Source organism: Schistocerca gregaria, chromosome 11 (assembly GCF_023897955.1).
Source record: "Schistocerca gregaria isolate iqSchGreg1 chromosome 11, iqSchGreg1.2, whole genome shotgun sequence".
Lineage (NCBI taxonomy): Eukaryota > Metazoa > Arthropoda > Insecta > Orthoptera > Acrididae > Schistocerca > Schistocerca gregaria.
This window is the reverse complement of record NC_064930.1, coordinates 76,228,511-76,252,036: the sequence shown is the minus strand read 5'-3', so window position 1 is coordinate 76,252,036 and position 23,526 is coordinate 76,228,511. Positions and strand designations below refer to the sequence as shown.

The following is a 23,526-nucleotide window of genomic DNA, read 5'->3' as shown; positions in this document are numbered from 1 at the left end:
TAGATGTTAAATTTCTCTCCTTCAGAAACGCTTTCCTTACCATTGCCAGTCTACATTTTCTATCCTCTCTACTTCGACCACCATCAGTTATTTTGCTCCTCAAGTAGTAAAACTCCTTTACTGCCTTAATTGTCTAATTTCCTAATCTAATTCCCTCAGCATCAGCCGAGTTAATTCGACTACATTCCATTATTCTCGTTTTACTTTTGTTGATGTTCATCTTATATCCTCCTTTCAAGACACTGTCCATTCCGTTCAACTGCTCTTCCAAGTCCTTTACTGTCTCTGACAGAATTACAAGCTCATCGTTGAGCCTCAGTTTTTATTTCTCCTCCATGGATTTTAATACCTACTCTAGGGTCAGTATTGCCTCACGTGTTCCCATATTTCTACAGAATCCAAGCTGATCTTCCCCGAGGTCAGCTTATACTAGTTTTTCCATTCGTCTGTAAAGAAATCGCGTTAGTATTTTGCAGCTGTGACTTATTAAACTGATAGTTCGGTTATTTTCGCATCTGTCAACACCTGCATTCTTTGGGATTGGGATTATCATATTCTACGTTGCTAATAATAAGACCGTACAGATGTGGATATCATCGGTAAAAATTGTGTTACCACTGCTCTGGAAATTCAAATGAATTTTGTTTAGGTAGTCATGCGAAGGATGTCACACTTTTTTTTCCTGCCAGTTGCGTATTTTGGTTCTACTCTGGTATCTTGCTCTCCAATTTCGTTTGATCTTTTCAGAATTTTACTACAGCATCATCTGCACACTAAGACGACTGCTCAGATTGTCTCCTAAACTGTTCTCATACTCGTAGATTTGGGAACAACAGAGGGCTATCACGGAGTGTAAGGGGCAGTGAAATGTAAACGAGACAGATGGGGGAAAAAAGTAGGTCAACTGTTCATTAGTTCAAAAGTTATCGCCTTAAGTGTTAATGTATATTTCCGGTTGCGAAAGATGGCTGTCAGTGCCTTCATGGAAAAATGTGTGTGGCTGCCTACGGAAGCATGGCTGTACGCAGAGCTGCCTCACTCTGCAATACACTGGAAAGCCTAAGAAATCCACAGCCACGGATTTCTTTCTTCAGGATTCCAAAAATATGGAAAGCGAGTGGTGGTAAACGGAGACTGTAAGAACGATAGGTAAGGGCATCCCAGCGAAGCTTCTACTGAGTAGTAGGAAACAGTCTTGGTAGCATGTGGGCCGCCTACATTCTCCATACTGTACCATTCTCTCCACATGCCGTTTCCATGTTCTACGAGGATCCGTCCAAAAGAAATGCACACTATTTTTTTAAATCCATCTTTTATTCTACATGTTAGAAAGTTTTACAGTGTGTAGATACATCCTTTTGGAACAATATTATCATTTCTCCACATAATTTCCATCCCTCTCAATTGCCTTACACCATCTTGGAACCAGCGCCTGTATACCCGGTAACATTCTGGACCAGCCTGCTGGAGCCACTGTTTGGGAGCGTGCACAAGGGAGTCATCATCTTCAAACCTTGTTCCGCCAAGAGAGTCTTTCAGTTTCCCAGAGAGGTGATAATCACATGGAGCCAGGTCAGGAATGTAAGGCGGGTGTTTCAGTGTTGTCCATCCCAGTTTTGTGATCGCGTCCAAGGTTATTTGACTGACATGTGGCCGTGCATTGTCGTGCAACAGCAAAACATCCTGCTTTTGCCGATGTGGTCGAACACGACTCAGTCGAGCTGGAAGTTTCTTCAGTGTCGTCACATATGCATCAGTATTTGTTGTGTTTCCACTTGGCAAGATGTCCACAAGCAAGAGTCCTTCCGAATCAAAAAACACCGTAGCCATAACTTTCCCAGCAGAACGTGTGGTTTTGAATTTTTTTTTTTATTTTCTCTTGGGTGAATTTGCAGGATGCCACTCCATTGATCGCCTCTTCGTCTTTGGTGAAAAATGATGGAGCCATGTTTCATCACTTGTCACAATTCTTCCAAGAAATTCATCTTCACCATTCTCGTACTGTTCCAAAAGTTCGCTGCATACCGTTTTTCTTGTTTCCTTGTGAGCCACGGTCAACATCCTGGAAACTCACCTGGCACAAACCTTGAACGCCAACACTTTCAGTATTCTGCAAACACTTCGTTCCCCCATCCCAACGTTCACTGTGATGCGTCTGCCAGCAGTCACCAATTCGTTACCTCCCTGCACGTTGTCTGGAGTGTGTGCAGTACGAGGCCTGCCGCTGCCAGGACAATCCTCAATATTGCCGTGCCCGCTTTCGTCACGTAACCTGCTCGCCCACCGACCAACTGTACTGCGATCGTCAGCAGCATCTCCGTACACCTTTTTCAACATCTTGTGGATATTTCCCACTGTCCCGTTTTCACAGCACAGGAATTCCATGAGAGCACGTTGCTTCTGACGAACGCCAAGTGTAGCAGCCATCTTGAAGACGTGCTGTGACGGCGCCACTCACGGGAACAGGTTGAACTAAGTTTGAAAACATGCGGGAAGGATGTATCTACACACTGTAAAACTTTCGCACATGCAGAATGAAAACTGTATTTTTACAGGAATAGTGTGCATTTCTTTTGGAGTGAGCATCGTACAGCCCGCAATTTGACACTACTACCCGTGGATTTGCTTCGGACGAAGAACCGCACGCCAAGGTACAGTCGCGGCAACTGCGAGCTTCCCCCCCCCCCCCCCCCCCCCCCCTCCACGAAGGCACTCACCGTCTCCTCTCACAGTGGAATAACTGTGTTAACAGTTACGGTAATTATTTTTAAAACAGTAAGCGGTTCATTTATTTTTCCCCGTCTGTCTTGTTTTTTATTGCGCCTCATACGAGAGTCGCTCAATAATTAGACTTATTGGTCTAGGGGGAAAAACTGTTAGTGGGGCAAGTTTGGTACTTTGATAGCTTTCAGTTGGCATCACTGCAATGAGCGCTCATCAGCTCATGTATCAACATTGTTTTGTTTATAACGTTTTGTTAATAGCGTCAAAAATACATTTCAAGATGGCGAGTCCGCTTGGGACGTCCACATTAGTTGAACAACATTCTGTTGTTCGTTTCTTTTTTTTTTTTTTAACTTGCTGAAGGCGAGAAACCAGTGAATATAATAGGTGCGACAATAAAGTAATAAGACTGATTTTCTTTGCAAGATGTGGCAACCCTGCCGGCTTGCGTAGGCACAATATCTTTGACCTCGGTCTATAAGCTGCTTCTAGTACACATCGCTGCAACGGCTCAGTCGTGAGTTGTACTGTAATAAGTTAACACGTGTTTGCGTGTCTCGCCACGGAAATGGTACCGCATAACATTGTGCAATGCTATGCCATCCCTTTTTGCGTTAAATTGTGTGAAAACGCGACGACAACTTACGGTAAGCTTCAGAAGGCTTTTGCAGAGGAGGTTATGTCAAGAGCTCAAGTTTTTCGTTGGCATTAAATGTTCAGTGAAGGCAGAACGCATGTTCAAGATGAAGACCACAATGGACGACCATCAACCTCACGGACGGATGTCAGCTTGGCCAGAGTGTGTGAACTCGTACGATCTGATCGAAGATTATCCGTGAAAATGATTGCAGAAGAACTGAACATCAACCGAGAAACGTTTCGTCTAATAATAACTGAAGATCTTGGTATGAGAAAGATTAGTGCAAAAATGGCCCCTAAAAACCTCACACAACAATAGCGAGAAACACGGAAAAATGTGGCAGCCTTTCTGTTAGAGCAAACAGAAATCAACCCAGAATTGTTGAGCCGTGTTGTCACTGGTGATGAAAGTTGGTTTTTTCAGTACGATCGTCAGATAAAAGTTCGCAGTGGTGCTCAAAGGAATCACCCACACCAAAAAAAAAGCTCGCATTTCGAAGTCAAAAGTGAAATGCATGGCCCACATCTCGTGGTCGTGCGGTAGCGTTCTCGCTTCCCACGGTCGGGTTCCCGGGTTCGATTCCCGGCGGGGTCAGGGATTTTTTCTGCCCCGTGATGGCTGGGTGTTCTGTGATGTCCTAAGGTTAGTTAGGTTTAAGTAGTTCTAAGTTCTAGGGGACTGATGACCATACATGTTAAGCCCCATAGTGCTCAGAACCATTTGAACCATTTTTTTTTTTAAATGCATTCTTGTGTGCTTCTTTGATTCGAAAGGAATTGTTCATAAACAGTGGGTGCCTCTTGGACAAACAGTTAACTAATATTACTACAAAGAAATTTTAGAAAAACTTCGTAAACGATTTCTTCATGTCCATGCCAACATTGCTGATAATTGGATCCTGCATCACGATAATGCGTCATCTGCTCTGTCAGTACAGCAGTCAGTACTAACACAGCCATCTTAGTCACCAGATATCGCTCCGTGCGACTTTTTTCTATTTCCAAGAGTCGAAACGTCGGTCAAGGGACACTATTTCCAAACAACACAAGTTGTCCAAAAAGCTGTGACGAGGATATTGGAGGATATTACAGATGATGAGTTCCAGAAATGTTACCAGAAGCGCTGGAAGAACTGTGTGCAATCAGAATGGAACTACTTTGAAGGAGACGACACTAAAATTGACTAAAACGGTAGGCAGCATTTTTTCCACATCAGTCTCCTTACTTTATTGTCGTACCTCATATACTGTAGAATGTGTAAACTTTATGGTGAAGATTGTATAAATCGTGCAAATCTTTACAAATGGGTCAGCAGTTCAAAAATGGTCGTGACTTAGTGACTGACGAACACCGTTCTGCCCGACCAGTTGTAGTTTCAACTCCCTCACTTGAAAGTCGAATTGATGACGTTATTCGAGCCGACCGCTGTGTGGCTGTGGAAATGGTAGTTGATAAGGTTCGAGTTAGTACTGGTACAGTACATAACATTATGTGTAACAAGCTGAAGTAGCGCTAAACGTGTGCAAGATGGATCCCAAAGGAGTTAACGCTGCTACACGAGGATGCACGGTTGAGAGAGTGCACAGAGCTAAACGAACGTAATGAAAGAGTGGGTGAGCACTTCCTCAACAAAATTTTACCTCGTGATGAAACGTACAGGAAAAGTCTTGTTGATTGTGTTTTTGGATGCTGAGGGTACAGTTTTTTGTGATTACCTCGAAGAGCAGCGTGCAATTAACAGCCAATACTATTCGGATTTGCTTCGAAACAAGGTGAAGCCAAGCCATGAGAGACGTCGTAGATCTCAGAGGACGGGTGTGATTCTCCAGCAAGATAACGAACGTCCTCATATTTCTCAACTAACCCGTGAAAACATTGCGAACATGGGGCTGGGAAGTGCTACCACATCCGCCTTAGTCCTGATTTAGCACCTAGTGATTTCCAGTTGTTTGGTGCACTGAAGGAGGTTCTAGGACAACGATGATGGAAAAAGTTTGTGGGAAATTGGTTCGCCGGCCGGAGTGACCGATCGGTTCTAGGCGCTACTGTCTGGAACCGCGCCACCGCTACGGTCGCAGGTTCGAATCCTGCTTCGGGCATAGATGTGTGTGATACCCTTAGGTTAGTTAGGTATAAGTAGTTCTAAGTTCTAGGGGACTGATGACCTCAGCAGTTAAGTCCTATAGTGCTCAGAGGCATTTGAAATTGGTTCAAACAGCAAGATAAAGAGTTCTTTGCAAGGCGGATTTATAAAGCTTGTTGCCCATTGGAACACGTGCATAAATGTATAAGGGGATTATGTTGAAAAGTAGAAAAACTATTGTTTCGCAAAAATAAACGCATTTTCTTGCAGACCGGTTTGACCCTAGTATTATTATCGGCCAAGATCCCACGTGGAAATGCGTTCTCTTTCCCAGTCAAGCACGAAACGTACCGGTGTTCTCAGGGCTGCCGATCTGTTTTGTGCTTTCGTATTTGTGTCTTTCTTTAACGTATTTCTGTGGACTGGAGATAACTTTCTTCTGTTCCCCAGAATCCACGGCGGCGGTGCCGTTGATCGGCCACAGCGGAGCGTAACGTTGGGAAAGGCGACGCCGACATTTCTGATCCTTCTTGTACACCGCGGGACGAATTAATCCTTCGCTCGGAACGGACAGCTGACATCCACAACGCCTCTCTCTCTCTCTCCATCTCTCTCTCTCTCTCTCTCTCTCTCTCCCCTTCTTTCTTTTTCTTCCCCTTATTCGTTTGCTAGCTGGTACTTACATTTCAACAGGTACTCATTTTTTAAATTGTTTTCGAAAGCCTAAGTGGGAGATATGATACTGCGTGAAGAGTTTCACACAGCACTGAAAGACCTGACTCGAAACAAGGTCCCGGCTGTAGACAACATTTCATTAGACGTACTGACGGCCTACTCTACCATCTGGTGAGCAAGATGAATGAGACAGGCGATATTCCCTCAGACTTCAAGAAGAATATGATGATTCCAATCCCAAAGAAAGCAGGTGTTGACAGAGGTGAAAATTACCGAACTATCACTTTCATAAGTCACGGATGCAAAATACTAACGCGAATTGTTTACAGACCAATGGGAAAAACTGGCAGAAGCCGACCTCGGGGAAGATCAGTTTGGATTCCGTAGAAATGTTGGAACACGTGAGGCAATACTGACCTTACGACTTATCTTAGAAGAAAGATGAAGGAAAGGAAAACCTACGTTTCTAGCATTTGTAGACTTAGAGAAAGCTTTTGACAATGTTGACTGGAATACTCTCATTCAAATTCTGAAGGTGGCAGGGGTAAAATACAGGGAGCGAAAGGCCATTTATAATTTGTACAGAAACCAGATGGCAGTTACAAGAGTCAAGGGGCATGAAAGGGAAATGAGATACTTAAAGTAGTAAAGGAGATTTGCTATTTGGGGAGCAAAATAAGTGATGATTGTCGAAGCAGAGCGGATATAAAATGTAGACTGGCAATGGCAAGGAAAGCGTTTCTGAAGAAGAAAAATTTGTTAACATCGAGTATAGATTTAAGTGTCAGGAAGTCCTTTCTGAAAGTATTTGTATGGAGTGTAGCCATGTATGGAAGTGAAACATGGACGATAAATAGTTTAGACAGGAGGAGAATAGAAGCTTTACATATGTGGTGCTACAGAAGAATGATGAAGATTAGATGGGTAGATCACATAACTAATGAGGTGGTATTGAATAGAATTGGGGAGAAGAGGAGTTTGTGGCAAACTTGACCAAAAGAAGGGATCGGTTGGTAGGACATGTTCTGAGACATCGAGGGATCACCAATTTAGTATTGGAGGGCAGCGTGGAGGGTAAAAATCGTAGAGGGAGACAGAGAGATGAATACACTAAGCAGATTCAGAAGGATGTAGGTTGCAGTAGGTACTGGGAGATGAAGAAGCTTGCACAGGATAGAGTAGCATGGAGAGCTGCATCAAACCAGTCTCAGAACTGAAGACCACACAACAAAAACAACAAGGTGGGCGCTGTGTTTTTGTTACGGTTTACACTGATGTTTTCACCAAAATTTTAATCAGCCGCCAGTAGCATAAAAATTTTAATTTTACAACACTTTCAGCGTAGTACTCCTTCACCTCCAGAAGTTTGAGACAGCACTAAATCATAGATAACTCCACTCAAATAAGGATCGTATGATGATAAAGACATGCTTCGTTAAATAACAACAAAATTTAACATTTCATAAATACGACACAGTATATGTGATGGGTGGAAAACGACAGACTACTGGTCTTCCAGTATCAGACTCAGTGAAGCGTTATTACTGGCGATTCTTCTGGAAAACGTGGAGTTATCAGGGAATTACATATTACCTGAAAAATTCAGGCTAATCTCAGGAATCCTGTGGTTTTTAACTTAGCACTGATATTTACTTTTATTGAGTTTCCCAAATCATGTTGTTGTTGTTGTTGTGGTCTTCAGTCCTGAGACTGGTTTGATGCAGCTCTCCATGCTACTCTATCCTGTGCAAGCTTCTTCATCTCCCAGTACCTACTGCAGCCTACGTCCTTCTGAATCTGCTTAGTGTATTCATCTCTTGGTCTCGCTCTACGATTTTTACCCTCCACGCTGCCTTCCAATACTAAATTGGTGATCCCTCGATATCTCAGAACATGTCCTACCAACCGATACCTTCTTCAAGTCAAATTGTCCCACAAGCACCTCTTCTCCCCAATTCTATTCAATACCTCCTCATTAGTTATGTGATTTACCCATATAATATTCAGCATTCTTCAGTAGCACCATATTTCAAAAGCTTCTATTCTCTTCTTGTACAAACTATTTATCGTTCATGTTTCACTTCGATACATGGCTATACTCCATACAAATACTTTCAGAAACGACTTCCAGACATTTAAATCTAAATTAGATGTTAACAAATCAGAAATGCTTTCCTTGCCATTGCCAGTCTACATTTTATATCCTCTCTACTTCGACCATCATCAGTTATTTGGTCCCCAAATAGCAAAACTCCTTTACTACTATAAGTGTCTTATTTCCTAATCTAATTCCCTCAGCATCACCCTACTTGATTCCACTACATTCCATTATCCTCGTTTTGCTTTTGTTGATGTTCATCTTATACCCTCTTTTCAACACACTGTCCATTCCGTTCAACTGCTCTTCCAGGTCGTTTTCTGTCTCTGACAGAATTACAATGTCATCGGCGAACCTCAAAGTTTTATTTCTTCTCCATGGATTTTAATACCTACACCAAATTTTTCTTTTGTTTCCTTTACTGCTTGCTCAATATACAGATTGAATAACATCGGGAAGGGGCTATAACTGTCTCCCCTCGCTTCCCAACCACTGCTTCCCTTTCATGCCCCTCGACTCTTATAACTGCCATCTGGTTTCTGTACAAATTGTAAATAGCCTTTCGCTCCCTGTATTTGACCCCTGACACCTTCAGAATTTGAAAGAGAGTATTCCAGTCAGCATTGTCAAAAGCTTTCTCTAAGTCTGCAAATACTCGAGACGTAAGTTTTCCCTTCCTTAATTTTTCTTCTGCCCCATCTGTATACGTGTTGTCGCTATCCCATGAGTTGTCTCGCTCTGTGTACACTACACATACCCAAAAACTATGGTTAAACTATTGCGTCATGGCTATTATATTTCACTGAACAGGAAAGGGAAGTCGTTCTCGTGATATCCTCCCCCCCCCCCTCCCCTCCCCTATCCCCCCCACCCACACACCTTCTCACTCGTCGTCAATGTACATTAAGAGCTTCTTATGACGCCATGTTCCTCCCCATACCTGCAATTCGAAGGCGGTTTTCTTGTTTCAAGAATTAGTAACCGTCCAGTGTTATCTCCTATAAGGTTACGGCGCTGCCAATGCCCAATTTAATAGGTTTCCAAATGGCTCTGAGCACTATGGGACTCAACTGCTGTGGCCATTAGTCCCCTAGAACTTAGAACTACTTAAACCTAACTAACCAAAGGACATCATACACATCCATGCCCAATTCAGGATTCGAACCTGCGACCGTAGCAGTCGCACGGTTCCGGACTGCGCGCCTAGAACCGCGAGACCACCGCGGACGGCGTCGGTAAGTCTCCCTCGCCACTATCATTCTTACGTCCTCGTTCCATTTCAGCCTTACTCCCATATACAGTGTGTTTCAAATCGAATATACGTATTTCCAATCCATATATTTATTAAACTTTTAAGACATACGAAAATGAAACTTTACACACACATTTACGAACCTCTGAAGTTCAGATCACAGGTCTTCAATATGTCCCCCATCGGCGACACGAACAACAACACATCGATACTGAAATTCCTCCCAAACTCGGGCAAACATGTCCTTCATCACTGATGTTATGGCAGTACAGATCCGGTTCTTCAACTCTTCCAGGTGGCAGAGGTGGTACATACACGTTGTATTTATGAAACCCCACAGGAAGAAGTCAGAGGGTGTCAAATACGGTGACCCTGGACCCCAGCTGAGACATACCAAGTCGCCAGCTCCTTGACGACCAATCCAGCGGTTCGGCAGAGTTTCATTCAGACATTTACGCACTTGGCGACTCTTGTTGAAAGTTTCAGGTGTCTTCGTGCAGCCTCGGAAAAAAAGTTTTGTAACATAGCCATATACTGCTGACAGCTAACTGTGTCGCCGTCAAGGGCCGTAAACAGATGATCGGGATATCACACAAAACACATTGACTTTGGGTGAACCTCGTACATGTCCAGTGGCTGCATGTGGGTTCTGTAGGCCCCGATTTCGAACATTGTGTTTGTTTACCTGACCACTAACATGGAAAGTCGCTTCATCACTGAACACGATGCGTTGTGCGAAAGTGTTGTCATTGTCAATAGCGTCAACAATCTCGCTACAAAACGCTACACGTTTGCGTTTGTCATCAGGACGCAGAGGCTGTAACAGCTGTAACTTCTACGGCTTCATAACCAACCGACGGCCGTCCGGGATGGCGGTTCTAGGCGACACACTCTGGAACCGCTACGGTCGCAGGTTCGAATCCTGCCTCGGGCATGGATGTGTCTCATGTCCTTGGGTTAGTTAGGTTTAAGTAGTTCTAAGTTCTAAGGGACTGATGACTTCAGATGTTAAGTCCCATAGTGCTCATAGCCAACCAACCGACGTCTCAAAACGCGTCAAATTGTTGTAGCCAGTTGTAACTCCCAGCTGGCACAACGAGGTGATTTTGAAGTACTAAGTTGAGTTCGTGCAACATTTTCTTCAGGAAGACGAGGGCGGCCAGAATTCCTTCCTTGACACATACATTGTCTACTTATACACAGGCGATACCACCTGCGAATGTTCCAGCCATTCGGAGGATCAATTTGGTACATGTACCTGAAACGTCTTGGCACTCTAACCACGGAACTGCGATTCGCAAACTCGAGAACACAAAATGATTTCTGCTGCGGGGTCGCCATTTTAAACATATGACTGTTACCAAGCAAAACAGAAGACAACTGACACCTAGCGGCTATTAATATAAACTAGACAATGTATTCGTTTCCCCAATAGCCGAGCCGAGACGCAGCGATCAATAGTTCGGACAAACTAATACTTTGTAATACGTATGTTCTTTTTGAAACACCCTGTATTTAAACGACGTGACTGTGTCGTGCTGGACAAAAGCAATGCTGCATCTCAAAATTATGGGTTTGTCATTCCTACTCATCCGCCGTAACTTCATTTTTTTTTAAATGCTGGACCAGCTGCCTTTCATCACAGTAACTAGAAGTTTGTGATCTTGCACCCTGTCACAGTCAACTCAATTTCGAGACCTTACGTACACCACGGCATCATCATCAAACAACCGCAGATTGCCGCTCGCCCTATCCTCTAGATAATTTATGTATATAGAGAACAGCCGTCCTATCACACTTCGCCGCGGCACTCCTGGCGAGACCCTGGTCTATGAACGCTCGCCGTAGACAACTTCTATTATTTAAGAAGTCTTGGAGCCACTCACATACGTGAGAACTTACTCCGTTTGCTCGTAGCATCGTTTTGTAGTAGGACACAGTGAAATGTTGGAATATGGAACCTGAAACTTCCTGGAAGATCGGAACTGTGTGGCGGACCGAGACTCTAACTCGGGACCTTTGCCTTTCGCTTGGGTAGCTCAGATGGTAGAGCACTGGAACGCGAAAGGCGAATGTCCCGAGTCTCGGTGCGCCAAACATTTTTATTCTTCCAGGAAGTTTTATATCACACTACGCTGCGAAGTGAAAATATAGAATCTCCCTCTTGCTCTTCATCGTTCGCAGCATGTCAAAAGAGGGAACCTGAGTTTCGCATGAGCTATGTTTTCTAAATTTAAAATGTTCAAATGTGTGTGAAATCATATGGTACTTCAACGCTAAGGTTATCAGTCTGTAAGCTTACACACTACTTAACCTAAAGTATCCTAAGGACACCCCCCCCCCCCCCCCCCCCCCACACACACACACACACACACACACACACACACACACAGAGAGAGAGAGAGAGAAATTAGCGAGTCTAATGGGATGGGCCCGGATGTGAAAGCGAGATACGTCCGGACCGGACCACATGGTCTCTCTGATGCGCCAGCTCCCAGTCTGGCAGAATGAAAACATCCGGCATGCGAAGATTACTTGTGCGAAAGTTCCTTTTTTCTTACCCAATTACCAAGTGGAATAACGAAACGTTCATGAAGGAGCTTCTCTGCGCCCCCTTACACGAAGGTGACAAGTCATGGGATACATCTAAATGTCGCTGGACCTCATTTTTCCCGGCGTAGTGCAGTAGCTCGATATGGCATTGACTCAACAAAACGTCGGAAGTGCCATACTGCCCCTATAGCTGTCTATAATTCTATACTTAAGTACTGTGGTCATTCACAGGAACACAATTATTATGGTCTTACAGACCGCATTTTTCTATTTTATATATCAAACCAGAATGTTGCTGAATATAAATAGTTAGTTGAGTTCCAGTCATTCATTGCACTTCTTAAAGGTGGCTTTTGTAGAAATTTGATTTTTTTTAAACTCTGCGATATTTCAAACATGTCGACAATTAAAACAAAGCGAAATCTGGAGTATATTTTTATTTTATGAGTTACGAAAATAAGTGCGAAGTCAGCTTTCAGTTCACGACTCACTTTGTTATCTAGAGCGAATATTTCAGTCCATAAGTCTATGAATGGAGAAACTTTGCCACCATTTTACTTCTGAAATTACAAGTAAAAACTAAATACTTGTTCTCATTTGCCACTGAATCATACTTTGGTCAATTTCCACCTGCAAACACTTCACGCAGACCTTCCTGGAACACTCCAAACAAGTCGGGACACCACGCTGTTGACATGGATACCTTGTTTTCCTCTTCAGACGAAGAGGGCAAAAGGTGCACGTTATTCGATTTTCGAATTCTTCTTTCGGTGTCTGAGGCTCATCTTGCAAGGGAAGACATCTGTCTCACATGACACACGTTGCACAGAAGGCCCAGCTTTCCCCACCATGGAGAAACAGTAGCTTGCAATAAAAACGTGGCACGCAGACCCTATGGTACGTCTGTGAGACCTCTCAAGGCTAATAATTACGAAACAAAGAGCAGCAACAATGCAAGAATGCTGGCACGTGTAGCTTGACAGCGAATAGGAGGGTACATGGAAGGCTTTGCAAGGGTGTGAGAAATATCTCGACACAAAAATTAGTAGCGGTTTCAGAGACGGTCGGTAGTAGTTAAGGGTTAACTGTAGAAACGTGCTAAGTGCCAAATACATGAAAAATGTGAAAAGTGGTTTGAAAGGTGCAGGATACAGATTAGGATTACATATGAAAAGCGCTATGTCAACCGAGAATTGCAAGTGCTAAGTTGCCTGCTAATTTCGTAAGAATGGTGCAATGAGCCATTCAGTTGTGTCTGTTTCACTTTGCTTCATATCGATTGATATGCAGCAGGTTATGTTTATGCCCAGTGCACTCCAAGGTGTTTTACCGCCGCCACTTACACAATGTGATCAACAGTATCCGGACACCCCAAAAACATGTTTTTCATATTAGGTGCATTTTGCTGCTACTTACCGCCAGTTATTCCGTATCAGCGACTTCAGAAGACATTAGACATCGTGAAAGAGCAGAATGAGTCGCTCCGCAGAACTCACTGATTTGGAGTTACTTGTGTCATACGTCTGCGATATTTCCACACTCCTAAACATCCATAGGTCCACTGTTTGCGATGTGATTGTGAAGTGGAAACGTGAAGGGACACGTACAGCACAAAAGCGTACAGGCCGACCTCGTCTGTTGACTGACAGAGACCGCCGACAGTTGAAGAGGGTCCTAATGTGTAACAGGCAGACATCTATCCAGACCGTCACACAGGAATTCCTAACTGCATCAGGATCCACTGCAACTACTATGACAGTTAGGGGGTGAGGTGAGAAAACTTGGATTTCATGGTTGAGCGGCTGCTCATAAGCCACACATCACGCCTCAAAATGCCAAACGACGCCTCGCTCGGTCTAAGGAGCGTATACATTGGACGATCGAACAGTGGAAAAACGTTGTGTGGAGTGAAGAATCACGGTACACAATGAGGCGATCCGATGGCGGGGTGTACGTATGACAAATGCCCCGGGCTTGCACCCCTTGTTGTTTTGCGTGCCACTACCACCACACAGACCTACATTGATGAAACACCTTCCCGCTTACCACTGATGAATAGTAATTCAGGGATACCCATTGCATTTTTCAACACGATCGACCACTTGTTCATAATGCATTGTCTGTGGCGTAGTGGTTACACACCCCTGTAATGGACTGGCCTGCACAGAGTCCTGACCTGTGTCCTACAGAACACATTTGGAATGTTTTGGAACGCCGACTTCGTGCCAGGCCTCACTGATGGACATCGATACCTCTCCTGAGTGCAGCACTCCGTGAAGAATGGGCTGCCATTCCCCAAGAAACCTTCCAGCATATGATTGTAGGTATGCCTGAGAGAGTGGAAGCTGTCATCAAGGCTAAGGGTGGGCAAACACCATATCGAATTCCAGGATTACCGATGGAGGGCGCCACGAACTTGTAAGTCATTTTCAGCCAGGTTGCCGGAGACTTTTGATCACACAGTGTATCTACAGGGGGTTTCAAAAATGACCGGTATATTTGAAACGGCAATACAAACTAAACGAGCAGCGATAGAAATACACCGTTTGTTGCAATATGCTTGGGACAACAGTACATTTTCAGGCAGACAAACTTTCGAAATTACAGTAGTTACAATTGTCAACAACAGATGGCGCTGCGGTCTGGGAAACTCTACAGTACAATATTTTCCACATATCCACCATGCGTAGCAATAATATGGCGTAGTCTCTGAATGAAATTACCCGAAACCTTTGACAACGTGTCTGGCGGAATGGCTTCACATGCAGATGAGATGTACTGCTTCAGTTGTTCAATTGTTTCTGGATTCTGGCGGTACACCTGGTCTTTCAAGTGTACCCACAGAAAGAAGTCACCAGGGGTTCATGTCTGGCGAATAGGGAGGCCAATCCACGCCGCCTCCTGTATGTTTCGGATAGCCCAAAGCAATCACACGATCATCGAAATATTCATTCAGGAAATTAAAGACGTCGGCCGTGCGATGTGGCCGGGCACCATCTTGCATAAACCACTAAGTTGCCGCAGTGTCGTCTAAGGCACTTTGTACCGCCACAAATTCACGAGGAATGTCCAGATAGCGTGATGCAGTAATCGTTTCGGATCTGAAAAATGGGCCAATGATTCCTTTGGAAGAAATGGCGGCCCAGACCAGTACTTTATGAGGATGCAGGGACGATGGGACTGCAACATGGGGCTTTTCGGTTCCCCATATGCGCCAGTTCTGTTTATTGACGAAGCTGTCCAGGTAAAAATAAGCTTCGTCAGTAAACCAAATGCTGCCCACATGCATATCGCCGTCATCAATCCTGTGCACTATATCGTTAGCCAGTGTCTCTCGTGCAGCAATGGTAGCGGCGCCGAGGGTTTTTTGTACGGATAGAGGTGTAAACTCTGGCGCATGAGACGATACGTGGACGTTGGCGTCATTTGGACCGCAGCTGCAACACTGCGAACGGAAACCCGAGGCCGCTGTTGGATCACCTGCTGCACTAGCTGCGCGTTGCCCTCTGTGGTTGCCGTACGCGGTCGCCCTACCTTTCCAGCACGTTCATCCGTCACGTTCAGTCAGTTGAAATTTTTCAAACAGATCCTTTATTGTATCGCTTTTCGGTCCTTCGGTTACATTAAACCTGCGACAGACTGCGTTGTCTTCTATATCTTTCACACCACTTGGAGCGCCATCTGTTGTTGAAAATTGTAACTACTGTAATTTCGGAAGTTTGTCCGCCTGAAAATGTACTGTTGTCCCAAGCATATTGCAACAAACGGTGTATTTCTATCGCTGCTCGTTTAGTTTTTATTGCCGTTTCAAATATACCGGTCATTTTTGAAAAGCCCTGTAGTTACAATGTGGCAATTTATGTATGTGATATCCTTCAGTCTTAAATGTGCATGTGGGATGAGAGTATCGATGGCAGGAGTGGAAATAAAATCGCGTCATGCATCTGGAAAGTGTTAGAGACCGCGATAACAACGAAGAAAAACCTTATTGTTTGGAGCGACAACTGTGCTACACAAAATAAGAATTGAATGATGGTATTTCTTTTCCTTTTTCTGGTGGCAAAAAGGATGTTCACAAGAACACAACGACGATTTCTTGTTAGTGGGCACAGCTTCCTCCCCTGCGTCTCAGAGTTTGTCTTGATAGAGGGAAGGAAGTTGGTGACAAAGGCATTTGTACTCAGCGACCTTAAAAAATGGTGAATGAAGCAAAGGTTGTTAGACCTTCCAAAGTAATGTCTATGAATACATCCGATTTTTGTAATATTGTAGGTATAGCAGACGAGATACTCTCTACAAAAAAGTTGAACTTTCAAAAGGCTGTCATCGTGATATATGATTCAACAGATGTAGGACGTGTAGCAATGAAAGAATGTGACACCGATATGGAAATAATCCGTAAGGTAAATGTGCTCAAAACACGGAAACATCCATGGAACATTCAGTTTCCTACCTTCGAATCTATTTCCTTAATCCTTTCAATTACAAATGGAAAAGAAGAAAGATTTAAAGGCTATGATACTTACCTCAAAAAGAAAGAGCATAAAGATTGTTATATGCATATAAATGGAGAGTGACAATGAAAAAAGCACCTAGAATAATTTGTTGATACTTAGCGCCTTTCGGAAGTGTTTGAATTGCCTTCAGCACGAAACAATTCCAACTGTGTCATGAAACCACCACAAATATACGATAAGATATTCTCAAATGTAAGGTTGAAAAGTTTGAGGAATAAGTAATTAAAACATTGCACAAGAGACAGTTTGTTTGTAATAACTTCAGTTCATAAATTTGGCTCCTCGCACCTTTCTACGGTTAAGTACCCAATTCTGAAAGTGTTGCTGTCGCAGGATTCTGTGCACGAATACAAATGCGAGTACGTCCCATAAATGATAAATGGGATTCATGTCGGGCGATATGGTGCGAAAAGTGGAAGTTGACCCTGAATAAGGAAAAGTGTGAAATTATTCACATGAGTACTAAAAGAAATCAGCTAAATTTCGATTACACGATAAGTCACACAAATCTGAGGTCTGTAAATTCAGCTAACTACTTAGGGATTACAATTACGAATAACCTAAATTGGAACGATCACATAGATAGTGTTGTGGGTAGAGAAAACCAAAGACCGAGATTCATTGGCCGAACACTTGGAAGGTGCAACAGGCCTACTAAAGAGACTGCTTACACCACGCTTGTCCGCCCTATTCTGGAGTACTGCTGTGCGGTGTGGGATCCGCATCAGGTGGGACTGACAGACGACAGCGGAAAAGTACAAAGAAGGGCAGCTCGTTTTGTACTATCGCGAAATAGGAGAGATAGTGTCAGAGACTTGATACGTGGAGTGGCAACCATTAAAACAAAGGCGTTTTTCGTAGTGACGGGATCTTCTCATGAAATTTCAGTCACCAGTTTTCTCCTCCGACTGCGAAAACAATTATGTTGACATCCACCTACATAGGGAGAAATGATGATCGCGATAAAAATATGAGAAATCAGGGCTCGCGCAGAAAATTTGAAGTGCTCCCTCGTGCCATTCGAGAGTGGAACGGTAGAGAGACAGCATGAAGGTGGTTCATTGAACCCTCTGCCAGGCACTGTATTCTGAATTGCAGGGTAATCATGTAGATGTAGAAATCATTCCCTCGAATTGTCCAGAATGTTCTTCAAACCAACTGTGAACAATTGTGGTGCGGTTACATGGCGAACTGTGATGGGTGCCTGAAGTCCACGAATGGCTGCAAACGTTCTGTAAGTAGGTGAACATGACCATTTTCAGTCAATGATCAGTTCATCCGGACCAGAGGACCCAGTGCATTCCGTGTGAACACAGCCCACGCAATGGTGGGATCAGCACCGGCTTGCACAGTGCCTTGTTGACAAATCGGGACCATAGGTTTGTAGGGTCTGCACAATACTTGACCCTCACCATGAGCTCTTACCAACTGAAATAGTCTCCCACCTGACCAGGTCACAGTTTTCCAGTCGTGTAGGGTGCAACAGATATGGTCGCAAGATTATCAGAGGCGCCGCAGGCGATCTCAAGCTGTTAGCAAAGGCTCTCGCCGTTGCCTGCAGCCGTCCATTGAACTCCGAATATACCGCTGGACTGTCCGAACGGATACGTTCCTCGTACGCCCCACACCGATTTCTGCGTTTATTTCACGCAGTGTTGCTTGTCTGTCAGCACTGACAGCTCTACGCAGACGCCGCTGCTCTCGGTCGTTAAGTGAAGGCAGTCGGCAACTGCGTTGTCCGTCGTGGGAGGTGATGCCCGAAAATCGGTATTCTCGGCGCGCTCTTCGAGACTCTGGATCTCGGAATGTTGAATTCCGTAACCATTTCCCAAATGGAAAGTCCCATGCGTCTAGTTCGAATTAACATTCCACGTTCGTAGTCTCCAAATTCCCGTCGTACGGCCATAATCACGTCGCAAACCTTTCCACATGGATGTACAATACACAGATGTCGCACTGCACTGACATTTTGTACCTTGTGTACGCGATACTACAGCCGATCTGTACGTCTGCATATCGCTATCTCCTGGCTGTTGTCACCTCCTTTATTTTTACAGATTGCTTTCTGCTAACTGGTCATTTTCAGGTGGCATTTGTCCGGAGTTTAGTAAAGTTGCGATGCTGGTAAGGGATGTATTACACTGTAAAAGGCTGTTGACAAAGTTTTTTGTGAAAGACGTTTTTGAAGCTTCTCTGGCCATAGGTGTTACATGATCGTAAAATTTTTTTTGCCGTAGCTGTTAGGGAATGGATGCCGAACTGTAAATTGTGCAGCAGCCATTAACGTATGGGCCATTCGAATGAAACCCGGTCACTAGTGTAACGTAACGGTCACGATTTTATTGACTCAAAAAAAAAAGTAGTTATACACAGTAGACATACTAAAAAACTGTTGGCACATTTATCCCACTGCGACACTAGCCACCGGCCGCTGTGTCCGAGCGGTTCTAGGCGCTTTAGCCCCGAACCGCACTGCTGCTACGATCGCAGGTTCGAACCCTGCCTCGGGCATGGATGTGTGTGATGTGTCCTTAGCTTAGTTAGGCGTAAGTAGTTCTAAGTCCAGGGGACAGATGACCTCAGATGTTAAGTCCCATAGTGGTTAGAGCCATTTGAACCATTCGACCCTAGCTAGTAGACTGCTGTCGTATCCAGGTCTGCACCCACCCACTCACACACTGCTTCGTCCGTCGCGAATCGATGTCCGAGAATATCTTGTTTTAGAGGCCCAAACACGTGAAAGTCACAGTGTGAAAGGTCGGTACTGTACGGTGGTGGAGCCAGTGCACGACGAGCATCGCCTTCCAGTGACTCGCGCCCCTCAAGGAATCGTTTGCGCCATTTCACGACTTCACTGTATTGACCGAACACAGCGTCCATCCGTCGATACAATTCGCGCCGCCAAAAATCGAATGGCTCCTCGTTCTTCCTGCTTACTCGCCCGCATGGTCGGTAGTTTACGATAACTTGTATGACCACCCTCTCTTCGGCGTGAAACCACACGTGCGCTATGCAACATCACACGGTGCCCACGCGTCGGTCTCTCTCTCCCGGTAGATGGCGCCTCCATACCCGCAGTTGCATGATTCCGTCTTACTTGTCAGGCAAAGGTAATCGCACTGACACCAGGCTTCATTTGAACGAACCTCATATTGTTGGCGGCGGGCGGATTGCTTCAAAAGGAACAAACGGCTGTGGGTGAAACTCGTGGATGGTGAGAACAGAAGTTCGAAATGTCCAACTCGTCGCGATATGTAGTGCGAAGCCTACCGCAGTCGATACACTGTGCACTCAGCCTCGTGATGCCAATTGAGGAGCTGCTCGACCGAATAGTAGCGGCTTCGGTCAAGAATACCATCGTAACGGCCGGGAGAGGGGTGTGCTCACCACACGCCCCTCCTATCCGTATCCTCCACTGAGGATGACACGGCGGTCGGATGGTCACGGTCGGCCTCTCGTGGCCTGAAGGACGAGTGCTTTTTTTATACAGTGCCAAAATTACTGTAGAGTGGAAGGACAGACATTTCAGTTTGTGAGGAAATTGGATAATTTTTTGTTACGTTCGTCTCAGCAGTAGTGGGTGCCGGTTTCTGTGTGACACGCCCATTCTCAAACCACACAGATTGCTAGCAACTATTCGTACAGTTGTTGTTGTTGTTGTTGTTGTTGTTGTGCGGTCTTCAGTCCTGAGACTGGTTTGATGCAGCTCTCCATGCTACTCTATCCTGTGCAAGCTTCTTCATCTCCCAGTACCTACTGCAGCCTACATCCTTCTGAATCTGCTTAGTGTATTCATCTCTTGGTCTCCCTCTGCGATTTTTACCCTCCACGCTGCCTTCCAATATTAAATTGGTGATCCCCTGATGCCTCAGAACATGTCCTACCAACTGATCCCTTCTTTTAGTTTCTATTCAATACCTCCTCATTACTTACGTGATCTACCCATCTAATTTTCAGCATTCTTCTGTTGCACCACATTTCGAAAGCTTCTATTCTCTTGTTGCCTAAACTATTTATCGTCCACGTTACACTTCCATGGCTACTCTCCATACAAATACTCTCTGAAACGACTTCCTGGCACTTGAATCTATACTCGATGTTAACAAATTTCTCTTCTTCAGAAAAGCTTTCCTTGCCATTGCCAGTCTACATCTTCTATCCTCTCTACTTCGACCATCTTCAGTCATTTTGCTCTCCAAATAGCAAAACTCTTTTACTACTATTTTAAGTGTCTCATATCCTAATCTACTTCCCTCAGCATCACCTGACTTAATTCGACTACATTCCATTATCCTCGTTTTGCTTTTGCGGATGTTCATCTTATACCCTCCTTTCAAGAGACTGTCCATTCCGTTCATCTGCTCTTCCAAGTCCTTTGCTGTCTCTGACAGAATTACAACGTCATCGCCGAACCTCAAGATTTTTATTTCTTCTCCACGGATTTTAATACCTACTCCGAACTTTTGTTTTGCTTTCTTTATTGCTTGCTCTACATACAGATTGAATAACATCGGGGATGGGCTACAACCCTGTCTTACACCCTTCCCAACCACTGCTTCCCTTTCATACCCCTCGACTCTTATGACTGCAATCTGGTTTCTGTACAAATTGTAACTAGCCTTTCGCTCCCTGTATTTTACCCCTGCCGCCTTTAGAATTCGAAAGAGAGTATTCCGGTCAACATTATCAAATCTTCCTCTAAGTCTACAAATGGTAGAAACGTAGCTTTGCCTTCCCTTAATCTTTCTTATAAGATAAGTCGTAAGGTCAGTATTGCCTCACGTGTTCCAACATTTCTACGGAATCCAAACTGATCTTCTCCGAGGTCGGCTTGTACCCGTTTTTCCATTCGTCTGTAAAGAATTCGTGTTAGTATTTTGCAACTGTGACGTACTAAACCGATAGTTCGGTAATTTTCACATCTGTCAACACCTGCGTTTTTGGGATTGGAATTATTATATTCGTACAGTATGGTACCGAAAGCGACAGCGAAGTATACAGCGGGCAGCAAGTACCCTCATGCGGACATTCTCTTGCGTGTCTCTCTTGCAGCTGAGTGAACCGACCGGACTGCGTTGTGTCGGTGAGCTGACACGGCAACACCATTGCGGCCTGTACAGGCCGGCACGCACTGCTGCTTGCGTGGTGTACCCGTGTAGTGGGTCACAGCTGGGAGTTGTCCGAGCAGAGGGCAGCTGCGGGCTGGCAGCCCGTAGCCGCTAGAAAGCTTGCCGTCTCGGTCATGGGTCCGCTTCCGCCACTCGACACACAGCTCCGCTCACCCGTGACGTCACACATTGCAGGCGGCGTCCCCCCCCCCCCGCCCCCCGCCCCTCCCCTCCTTCCCTGAGCCGCCAACACTGCTGCTAAGGCCGGTATCACGCTATCATAATTGTTTGTCAAAGCTGATATGTCAAACATTTACGTCAAAGAAATTTGATCGGATGGTAGGGAACTTCGTCAAAACTCTCTCCTGTCGTCAAATAAATATGATCACATCTTGCGCCCCGTCGCAGAGTTGATTATAACTGTCGTTTGTCTTCTGTTCATTGCATTGTGAAATGTAACCGCTTGGAGCGCTGGCGTCGCTACGGTTATTTAACGACTCTAGTGTGTTTGTAAAGTTGGTGTTTTCCTTAGACTTTTTAAATAACTTACTTCGACTAGGAAAGGGGGGGGGGAGGGAGAGCACAGGTCACAGTTGCATGCTATTAATTGTGTGTTGATCAGCAGGTGGAATCTCCTGCAGACGTCTTCATGTCCACCACCACCACCACCACCACTACTACTACTACCACCACCACCACCACCACTACTACTACTACTTCCACCACCACCACTACTACTACTACTTCCACCACCACCACTACTACTACTACTTCCACCACCACCACCACCACCACTACTACTACTACCACCACCACCACTACTACTACTACCACCACCACCACCACCACTACTACTACTACTTCCACCACCACCACTACTACTACTACTTCCACCACCACCACTACTACTACTACTTCCACCACCACCACCACCACCACTACTACTACTTCCACCACCACTACTACTACTACTACTACTACTACTACTACTACTACTACTACTACTACTACTACTACTAGTACTACCACCACCACCACTACTACTTCCACCACCACCACCACCACCACCACCACCACTACTACTTCCACCACCACCACCACTACTACTACTACCACCACCACCACTACTACCACCACCACCACTACTACCACCACCACCACTACTACCACCACCACCACTACTACCACCACCACCACTACTACTACTACCACCACCACTACTACTACTACTTCCACCACCACCACTACTACTACTACTTCCACCACCACCACCACCACCACCACTACTACTACTTCCACCACCACCACCACTACTACTACTACTACTACTACTACTACTACTACTAGTACTACCACCACCACCACTACTACTACTACCACCACCACCACTACTACCACCACCACCACTACTACCACCACCACCACTACTACTACTACCACCACCACCACTACTACTACTTCCACCACCACCACTACTACTACTACTTCCACCACCACCACCACCACTACTACTACTTCCACCACCACCACCACTACTACTACTACTACTACTACTACTACTACTACTACTACTAGTACTACCACCACCACCACTACTACTTCCACCACCACCACCACCACCACCACCACCACCACCACTACTACTTCCACCACCACCACTACTACTACTACTACTACTTCTACTACTACTTCCACCACCACCACTACTACTACTACTACTTCCACCACCACTACTACTACTACTACTTAAACAACCACCACCACCACCACCACCACCACCACCACTACTACTACTACTACTACTAATACTACTACTACTTCCACCACCACTACTACTACTACTACTTCCACCACCACCACCACCACCACCACCACCA

The 23,526-nt window shown here is 45.0% G+C and overlaps 1 protein-coding gene across 5 annotated transcripts in view; it reads left to right on the top strand.

Annotated features, from left to right (window-relative positions):
- The window catches only part of LOC126295342 (uncharacterized), a 673,108-nt gene that overhangs the window by 473,433 nt on the left and 176,149 nt on the right, over positions 1–23,526 (top strand). The window lies entirely within an intron of this gene.